The sequence below is a fragment of the Apium graveolens genome, chromosome 4 (assembly GCF_009905375.1).
Source record: "Apium graveolens cultivar Ventura chromosome 4, ASM990537v1, whole genome shotgun sequence".
In the NCBI taxonomy this organism is placed as follows: domain Eukaryota; kingdom Viridiplantae; phylum Streptophyta; class Magnoliopsida; order Apiales; family Apiaceae; genus Apium; species Apium graveolens.
This window is the reverse complement of record NC_133650.1, coordinates 226,138,908-226,149,252: the sequence shown is the minus strand read 5'-3', so window position 1 is coordinate 226,149,252 and position 10,345 is coordinate 226,138,908. Positions and strand designations below refer to the sequence as shown.

The 10,345-nt window shown below is 41.7% G+C and overlaps 1 non-coding gene across 1 annotated transcript; it reads left to right on the top strand.

Annotated features, from left to right (window-relative positions):
• Positions 1-9,932: 9,932 nt before the first annotated feature.
• On the top strand, positions 9,933-10,039 carry LOC141722210 (small nucleolar RNA R71). The gene has a single exon (XR_012575232.1). It is a non-coding gene; the product is annotated as a small nucleolar RNA R71 (small nucleolar RNA).
• The last annotated feature ends 306 nt before the right edge of the window (positions 10,040-10,345 follow it).

Below are 10,345 nucleotides of genomic sequence, written 5' to 3'. Positions count from 1 at the left end.
TACATTAATATTAAAAAATTGACCTATTTAATTTAATTATTGGCATTCCGCACTCAGAAGTAACTACTTAAACTAAATCTAGCCCTCTATATAATCTCCGTCTATATAATAAAGGGCAACCAAGGGTAAATTAGAACATGATAAACCAGCTGAAGTAAACATAGGCTTAATGACAAAGAAGCAGTTTAAGCATAAGCTGAAAGAGATTAGAAATGTCAACAAGGTAAAGGAAGCTAGGAAAGATAAGAATGGAAAGCAAGGTGTGAACAAAAGCAATAATTATATGCCTGTTCCTAATGCTCCTAGAAAGAAATGTTATAACTGTGGAAACTCTAACCATCTTGCTTCTTTTTGCAGGAAGAATAAAGATATAAACTCTTTACCTCCTAAATCAGGAGTTAAGAGTCAGTCTGTTAGGTTTAAACCACAAAATCCTTATTTTCATTGTGGTAGTTTATGACATTCCATTTATACTTGTAAGGAATATCATAGTCTATACTATGATTATTATCAAATAAAACCTTCTTTGAAGAAAGTTACTTTAATTCCTTCTAGTGTAAAGTCTGATGCAAAGTCTGATATAAACTCTGATAAACAGAATGTTAGCATAAACTCTGAAATTAAATCCGCTGTAAATGCTAACAAACTTAAAAAGGCCAAAGGATCCAAGCAAGCCTGGGTCCTTAAAACTAACCAATAGTGGTCTTTATGATTGCAGGGCAACAGGAAAAATATCCTAGTGTTGGACAGTGGATGTTCAAGACATATGACTGGAAATAAAGCCCTTCTATCAGACTTTGTGGAGAAAGCTGACCCGTGAGTTTTTTATGGAGATGGAAACATGGGAAAAACTCTGGGATATGGCAATATCAATCTTGGAAATGTCATCATTGAAACAGTAGCTCTTGTCTCAGGACTTAAGCACAATCTGCTAAGTTGTTAGGGCGAAATCACGCACTAATATTCACGCAAGTATACGCGTTCGCAAGTAATATAGAATACTTTCTAGTTCGTTCCCACAGAGACTCAGACTAAATTATTGTCTAATTAAACTCACTCACCAATGTATGATTACTTCTCAATGTTAAGACACTAACACTTAAGATTGTTGATTATATATTAACTATAATTAACTACTTAATTAATCACTTACTTAACACTTCAAATTATCAATAATAAAACACTCATGAGATCACAACTTCATTACTACTTCCTTCAATAGCCATTGTTATTACCTTTAGCATGTTACAATGATGATATTAATCGAATAACACGAGACTGATAAAAGCCAACTTTCATTGTACTAATACCATTCTACCAAGCATCCACAATTAAGATAGAAGTTGAATAGTCATCAATTATGTTGAGTTCCTATATGTCTACAGAAATTGACAACACAACGATTTAAGCGCAAGTTATTCCTTTTGATTACACAGGGCAAATAAAACTGTTAGAGTTACCTACTAATCATGCACAACGTACATGAACCTATGCTAGCATGGCAAGTTCTAAATCTCGAGATCCACCGTCGCTTCACAAGAGATTAACACCCTATCTTATATGTTCGCGACGCACATAAGACGAATACGCACAACCAATACTAGATATCATACAATCATCACACACTAAAGTATTAAATAATTAACTAAAGAATTCCATAGTAAATCCGTTGCAACCCCATGATCATGATTAGCCCATAATAGCACTTATCGTCATCAGGGGTTCATATGAAATCATGGGTTCATATGAAATCATGATAAACAAACACAAGAAAATAATAACTAAACTAATTATATTAAAACAGAGTACGTCACAAGAGTAAATAAGTTCAAAGCAAGAAAACTAGCATCCAACGTTACAACGAAACAAGAATCACAAGAAAATATGCTTCCTCTTCGATGCGGTGTGCTAAATCGGTCTTCTTCCTTATCTCCTTCGCTCCTTGCGTAAAAACACGATCTTTTTCAATCCACACTTGTGAAAACGTCTCAAATCTACTTATATAACAGTCCCATAAAACTCAGATTACATAGAAGTGGAAACCAAACAGAAGTAGAAGTCCTGAAATAATATATCTTTTTTCCCGACCCTGCGCGGCCGCTCAGCATAGCTGAGTGGGCGCTCAGCTTGCTGCGCGGCCGCTCAGCAATGCTGAGCGGGCGCTCAGACCTCTACTGGAAAAAATCTGATTTTGCTCCGTTTCTTCGCCGTAATCTGCCCGTTTCTTTCCTCTCGCAATGGTAAACACATGCCAAGGCTTATTCTTGATGATTCCTCCCCCGAAATCTAACTAATACCCTGAAATGCATAAACACTAGAAAAACGCATCAAATACACAAAATACTTGATTTCAAGACACCAATTTAAGCTATTTTAAGACGTTCTAAGTGGTATAAAATGCCACTTATCACACCCCCAAACTTAAATTGATGCTTGTCCTCAAGCGTCACAGACTCAAAAACAAATATAAAACATGCATGAATCCAATCTATATGAAAATGCAGCGATCCCCCTTACTACAATTAACCAACCAAATTGCAACATCTCAACAAATGCAGTTAGACAACTAAAGATCAATAAACTCATGCAAACGGACATACAGCCAGAAACGTGGTGTGTGCAAATGTTTAACAGATATGCTTCGAAACTAGACCAATTATTATGACTCGACTATCCTCAAGGCAATCCCATGATTATACAAAGAATAAAAATTCTAGGCACAAAGTGATATACAACACTACAAGAATTCTGGAGCTTATTACGGAATCATGTTTTTTATTCACAACACAAATGCTTATTTGACCGTGCAATGAGTGAGGTCCACAAAAGACTTATACAATGGTATCCATGTAACGAGCGTTAGGTTAGCGGATCCCAGACTCTAAAAGCCTTAGGTCACTAGGCACAAAGTCCCCTAAGAACTTAATAACTCGAATACCAAAGAGTCCACTCTTGATCAATTATGCATAAACTAATTTTTTTTTTATAACTTCTGAGCAAGTGCGTTTCACTCCATCTTGCTCAACCCTACACTACTCGCACCATATGCGAGCCGGCTACTAGCCAATTGACGCCTAGCCACAACTAGCAACAAATTCCATTTTTTTCCTCCAAATTCCTTCTTTTTCATGCCTTTATCACTAAGAACCTATTATCGAATTCTAAGCATAATAAATAAATTGACCTCGAAAACAACCAAATCATAACAACAATCTAGCCCTTACGCATTTTTTAAGACTTAGTGGAATTACAAGTGTTTCTAGCATGCATATCAACCTACACGACTTAATATCACTTTAATGCTATCACTACACTCGCATCAATATCACAATTCAGTCGATAAATCATTGCAAAAGGGATCATGGTAAATGCATGAGCTACATGACATACATAACAAAAAAAGCTATATGGCATAAATTATGCAACTATATGAACTAAACTATCATGAATATGCAGCTATATGACACACACAATATTCCTCAACTACCACCCCCAAACTTAAAATCTTCACTGTCCTCAGTGAAGGTAGTAGAAAGGAACACAGGGTATACCTACTCGGAGTCATCATCATCATCACCCTCAGTGGGTGGAGTATCAGGCGGCGGGTATGCAGAGTCCTCACCAAAAACTGGCCACTGGATATCAGCTCCAAGGCCCCGAAAAGCAGTCCCTAACGCAAGGGTGAGCTCCTGAGCAAATCTGCTCTGCGTCTCGTACATAGCATCCATCCGCCGTGTAAGCCTCCTATACTGGGCATCAACCATCCCAGCACCCTCCTGAGATCTCGAAGAACCAGCCTCATCACGCCCTGGCCTAGCCATAGTAGCACCTCGTGCTGGACGCCCTCCTGGAAGACGATAACCCATCCCATGCTCCTCAGGCTCACCACCGGTCCACTCCTGCATCCCATTCAGAGTCCCAGAATCAATCGGAGCTGCCGGCAACTGCAACTGCTCATGAGCCGGCCAGTTCAGTCCTACTACCTGGCACAGCTTCGTAACCGTGGATGCATAAGGGATATTCATATGCTTCGCTCCCCTCAAAAACTTCAGAATTCCTTGGTAGATAAACTCACCAAGGTCCACATAGTACTCCTCATTCAGAATTCCCCACAACAACTGTGCTCTCTCAACTGTGACCTCGTGTGCATGCGAAGAAGGCAAAATATTAGCACAAATAAATGCATTCCATACACGGGCATACCTGTTCATGGCGATCACCGGAAAGTGACGATACTCATTAGTGCCGGTCCTGAAGGTCCAAACTGTGCCCGGTCGACAGAGAGTCGCACAAATCAAATCCAAGTCAAAATCCTCAGCAGTCTTTTCATTCCAGTTCTCCTCCTCGGGCTTCCTCTCTCGCTGTCCAATCACACGGCGAATCGCCGCAGGGTGATAATCAACTGTCAGCCCTCGGACTACAGAAAACCCATTCTTTTCGGCCTTCGCGTTCGCGTAGAACTCGCGAACAACGCTCATCGGTACCGCTTCGGGTGACTCACAAAAAGCTATCCACCCCTTCTCTGCAATCATGGGCAGCAACTCACCATCCCTCCCTGATGGTAAAAACCCTCTCTCCTTCAGAATCGGCTTCCCCAACAGCCTAGTGTACTCCTCCTCCGCGGCTCTGTCAGTTAATCGAGGCCTTGCAGCAGTACCCCTCGATGAATCAGCAGTAGGAACTGTGCTGCTGCTGTCAATAGTGCGAGCTCTCTTGGGTGCCATTGATTCGTGAATAAAAGTATGTAAGAACTGAGTTTTGGTGCTTGGGAGAGAGTTTAAGTGTAGGAAGTTTGTGGGAGATATGTATGATAGGTGTATGTATATATAGGGTGTGGATTAGATTAGGGTTTAGGAATTAAGGGTTAAAATGATGGGGTAGTGGGAACAAATTGTGGGTTTATGGGCTACAACTATTTTTTTTTCTTTTTCTGAACTGTAAAAAAAATTTTGGTACTCGACCCCTGAGCGGTCGCTCAACAAAGCTGAGCGGGCGCTCAGCTTGCTGAGCGGTCGCTCAGCAATACTGAGCGGGCGCTCAGGGGGTCACTGGAATTTTTTTTTTCAGCCCCTGTTTTCTGATTTTTTTGTGTTTTTGGATAGGTTATTAACTTCTAAGGGTTCCTGTAACAACAATTCATGGGTTGCCTCCCACGCAGCGCTTCTTTTTCGTCATTAGCTTGACGTTTCGTACCCTTCTCAAGTAGTCAACAAAATGGCACTAACCACTTCTCGGTTTGCCATGTCCCCATAGTAGTACTTCAAACGCTGACCGTTAACCTTAAATGCTTGGTCCGGATCATTCTAAAAAATTTCCACCGCTCCATGCGGAAACACAGTTTTGACAATAAAAGGCCCAGACCACCTCGATTTCAACTTCCCTGGAAAAAGTCGGAGCCGAGAGTTGAATAAGAGAACTTGTTGCCCCGGCACAAATAACTTAGGATGTTGCTTCCTATCGTGCCACCTCTTCACCTTTTCCTTATACATTTTGTTATTCTCGTACGCTTGAAGTCGAAATTCATCAAGTTCATTAAGCTGAAGCATTCTTTTCTTACCAGCTGCATTTAAATCCAGGTTCAACTTCTTCAATGCCCAGTAGGCCTTATGCTCAAGCTCCGCAGGTAGATGACATCCCTTACCGTACACCAACTGAAACGGTGACATACCAAGTGGAGTTTTGTATGCTGTTCTGTAAGCCCAAACAGCTTCATCGAGCTTTAAAGACCAATCCTTCCTTGACGGATAAACAACCTTCTCTAGAATGCGCTTTATCTCTCTGTTAGACACTTCCGCTTGACCATTTGTTTGCGGATGATAGGCAGTAGCTACTCGATGATTCACATTATAACGCTGCATCATAGAAGTGAACTTACGGTTGTAGAAATGCGATCCTTCATCACTTATGATTACCCGAGGTGTTCCAAACCTTGTGAAAATTTGCTTTTGAAGAAAATTTAGCACTGCCTTTGCGTCATTTGTCGGTAAAGCTTTAACTTCGACCCATTTTGAGACATAATCGACTGCCGGCAAGATGTACTGATTATTGCAAGATGAGATAAAAGGCCCCATGAAATTGATTCCCCAAACATCAAAGACCTCGACTTCAAGCATCACATTTAATGGCATCTCATTCTTTCTCGTCAAATTTCCCACTCTTTGGCAACGATCACACCTTAAAACAAACTGATGAGCATCCTTGAACAAAGTAGGCCAAAAAAACCTGCTTGCAGAATACGAGCTGCCATCTTCTCACCACCATAGTGTCCATCATAAACCGTGGAATGGCAGTCTCGTAATATCCCCTCCGTCTCACAAAACGGGATACATCTCCTGATGATCTGGTCAGCTCCCTGTCTAAACAAATATGGTTCATCTCACATATACCACTTCACCTCATGCAGAAACTTCTTCTTTTGAGCGGATGTTAAATTAGGAGGCATTACATTGCTGACGAGATAGTTTATAATATCTGCAAACCATGGTTCTTCCTCCTGAACTGCAAACAACTGCTCATCCGGAAAAGATTCATTGATTAACGTCCTATCTTGTGAAGTAGAATCGGGATTCTCCAACCTAGAGAGATGGTCAGCTACTTGATTCTCAGTACCTTTTCTATCCTTGATCTCTAACTCAAATTCCTGAAGTAAAAGCACCCAACGAATGAGTCTCGGCTTCGAATCCTTCTTGGAAACCAGATAGCGAATAGCCGCATGATCAATGAATACTGTTACTTTCGTACCAAGCAGATAAGATCGAAATTTCTCGAAACCAAAGACTATAGCCAAAAGCTCCTTCTCAGTAGTGGTGTAGTTCAATTGGGCCCCATTTAAAGTCTTACTCGCATAGTAGACCACATGGAAGAGATTTTTCTTGCGCTGTCCCAGAACTGCACCTACCGCATAATCACTCGCATCACACATCATCTCAAACGGTTCTGTCCAATCTGGTGCTGTAATAACTGGTGCAGTGATCAAACTCTTCTTGAGAGTCTCGAATGCTGCCAAACATTCATCATCAAATTTGAAAAGCACATCTTTCTCAAGCAAATTGCACAACGGCTTAGATATCTTTGAAAAGTCCTTGATGAATCGCCGATAAAAACCCGCATGACCAAGAAAACTACGGATTCTTTTCACAGAATTAGGTGGGGGAAGATTTTCAATGACTCCCACCTTGGCCTTGTCCACCTCCAGACCCTTGTTAGAGACCTTATGCCCAAGAATAATGCCTTCACGCACCATAAAATGACATTTCTCCCAATTGAGCACCAAATTAGTTTCCACGCATCTTTTGAGTACGGCGCGCAGATTATTCAAACATTCATCATATGAATGTCCAAAGACGGAGAAGTCATCCATGAACACTTCGACATTATTTCCAATCATGTCAGAGAATATAGCCATCATACATCTCTGAAAAGTGGTCGGGGCGCCACATAACCCAAACGAAACTCTGCGAAAAGCAAACGTGCCAAATGGACAAGTGAAGGTAGTTTTTTCCTGATCCTCTGGTGCAATACAAATCTGATTATACCCTGAATAACCATCCAGAAGACAAAAATACTCATGACCCGCCAACCTGTCAAGCATCTGATCAATAAACGGAAGAGGGAAGTGATCCTTCCTTGTGGCTTTGTTCAATTTTCTATAATCCATGCATACTCTCCATCCGGTAACTGTTCGAGTGGGGATGAGCTCATTCTTTTCATTTGCGACCACAGTGATACCTCCTTTCTTAGGTACACATTGTACGGGGCTCACCCACGAGCTGTCAGAAATAGGTTAAATGATGCCTGCATCCAGGCATTTCAGAATTTCTTTCTTCACCACCTCCTTCATGATGGGATTCAGTCTTCGCTGCTGTTTCACAGTTGGCTTACTACCTTCCTCTAGCAGAATTTTATGCATATAATATGAAGGACTTATCCCCTTGATGTCTGCTATGGTCCATCCAATAGCCGATTTGAATTCTCTCAAAATCCTTAAGAGCTTGTCTTCCTCACTACCTGAAAGGTCAGATGAAATAATAACAGGTAACGTAGATGAATCACCTAAAAAAGCATACCTCAAGTGTTTAGGTAATGGCTTGAGCTCCAAGGTAGGTGCTTCCTCTATTGATGGTTTGAGCTTTCCTTCAGCATTCTTGAGGTCAGAAGTACCAAGAGATTCAAACGGCATGTCCAGCTTTCGCTTCCAGGGAGAAGCATTCAGATATTGTAATTGCTCGTTGCCATCTTCATCATCGCTGTCAAAACCCCCCACTAAGGCCTTTTTCAATGCATCAGACATTAGCATGCGATCGAGTTCCGAAGTAACTGCAGAATCAATCACATTCACTTTTAAGCACTCCTCATCTTCTGCAGGGAATTTCATTGCCTTGAATACGTTGAAGGTCACATCCTGATCTTGTACCCGTATAGTAAGTTCACCTTTTTACACATCTATCAAGGTACGGCCAGTAGCCAAGAAAGGCCTTCCCAAGATTATGGGAATCTTCTTATCTTCCTCAAAATCCAGAATAACAAAATATGTAGGAAAGAAGAGCTTATCCACCTTGACGAGCACATCCTCCACTATGCCTCTTGGGTAAGTAATGGAACGATCAGCCAATTGTAGAGACATGTATGTGGGTTTTGGATCAGGCAGATCCAACTTTTTAAAGATAGACAACGGCATCAGATTAATGCTTGCTCCCAAATCATAAAGGCACTTGTCAAAAGTCAGATTGCCAATGGTGCAAGGAATGGTGAAGCTTCCTGGATCTTTCAGTTTTGGTGGTAACTTTTGCTGTAGAACAGCGCTGCATTCTTCTGTGAGAGCAACGGTTTCAAGGTCATCCAGTTTCACCTTCCTTGAAAGAATAGTCTTCATAAACTTCGCATAACTAGGCATTTGCTCCAGAGCCTCAGCGAAAGGTATATTGATGTGAAGTTTCTTGAACACCTCCAGAAACTTCCCGAACTGTCTATCCAGCTTTTGTTGCTGCAATCTCTTAGGAAAAGGTGGTGGAGGATAGAGCTGTTTCTCCCCTGTATTAGCCTCAGGTAGAGTGTGTTCAACAGTAGTCTTCCTTGGTTCCGCCGCTTTCTCCTTTTGCTTAGATTCTTCATCACTAATTTCAGCTTCTCCTTCTTTTGCCTTTTCAACATCAACAACTTTTCCAGACCTTAAGGTAATAGCCTTGACTTGTTCTTTAGCTTTCTTCCTGCCTGGTACTTCCGTGTCACTGGGAAGAGTGCCAGGCTGACGATTGAGCACTGCATTGGCTAATTGACCGATTTGATTTTCCAAGGTCTTGATAGAAACCGCCTGACTCTTGTATAACAGCTTAAGTTCCTCAAAATCAGCACTAGTAGGTGCAGCTGTACTTCCCTGTTGAGGATATGATTGCCTTATAGCATACTGCTGTGGTTGCTGGAATCCAGGTGGGTTAAACTGTTTACTCACTCCTTGCTGATATGGTGGCTGAATAACATTCTGATTATTCCCCCAGCTGAAATTTGGATGATTTCTGTTGTTAGGATGATAAGTTGCTGGCACAGGCTGCTGTTGTCGCTGATAATTATTCACATACTGAACAGATTCGTTGACAAGAGAACACTGATCCGTAGCATGAGAACCTGCACAAAGCTCACAAACCATAGCTATTTGATTAACTCCATATGTAGCCAGAGAATCAACCTTCATTGATAGCGCTTGGAGCTGGGCTGCAATAGCGGTGGCTGCATCAACTTCCAGAATACCTGCTACCTTGCCTGACGTCATCCTCTGAGTTGGGTTTTGATGCTCATTTGCAGCTATCGTCTCTATAAGATTATACGCCTCAGTATAGCTTTTAGCCCATAAGGCACCTCCAGCTGCTGCATCGAGCATGGGCCGAGATTGGGCCCCCAAACCATTATAGAAACCAGTGATCACCATCCAATCCGGCATTTCATGATGTGGACATTTTCTCAACATTTCCTTGTAGCGTTCCCAAGCCTCACACATAGATTCTGTAAGTTGTTGCGCAAACTGAGTAAGAGCACTCCTCATAGCAGCAGTCATTGCCATCGGATAAAACTTCACCAGAAACTTTTGCGCAAGATCTTGCCACGTAGTGATGGACCCAGCTGGTTCAGAATGTAACCAGTCTTTAGCCTTGTCCCTCAGTGAGAATGGGAAAAGCCTCAACTTGATAGCCTCATCAGTCACGCCATTATACTTAAAAGTGCTGCAGATCTCGACAAAATTCCTTATGTGCATGTTGGGGTCTTCAGTTGCCGCTCCTCCAAACGAAACAGAATTCTGCACCATCTGAATAGTGCCCGGCTTGATTTCAAAGGTGTTAGCTTGAATAACCGG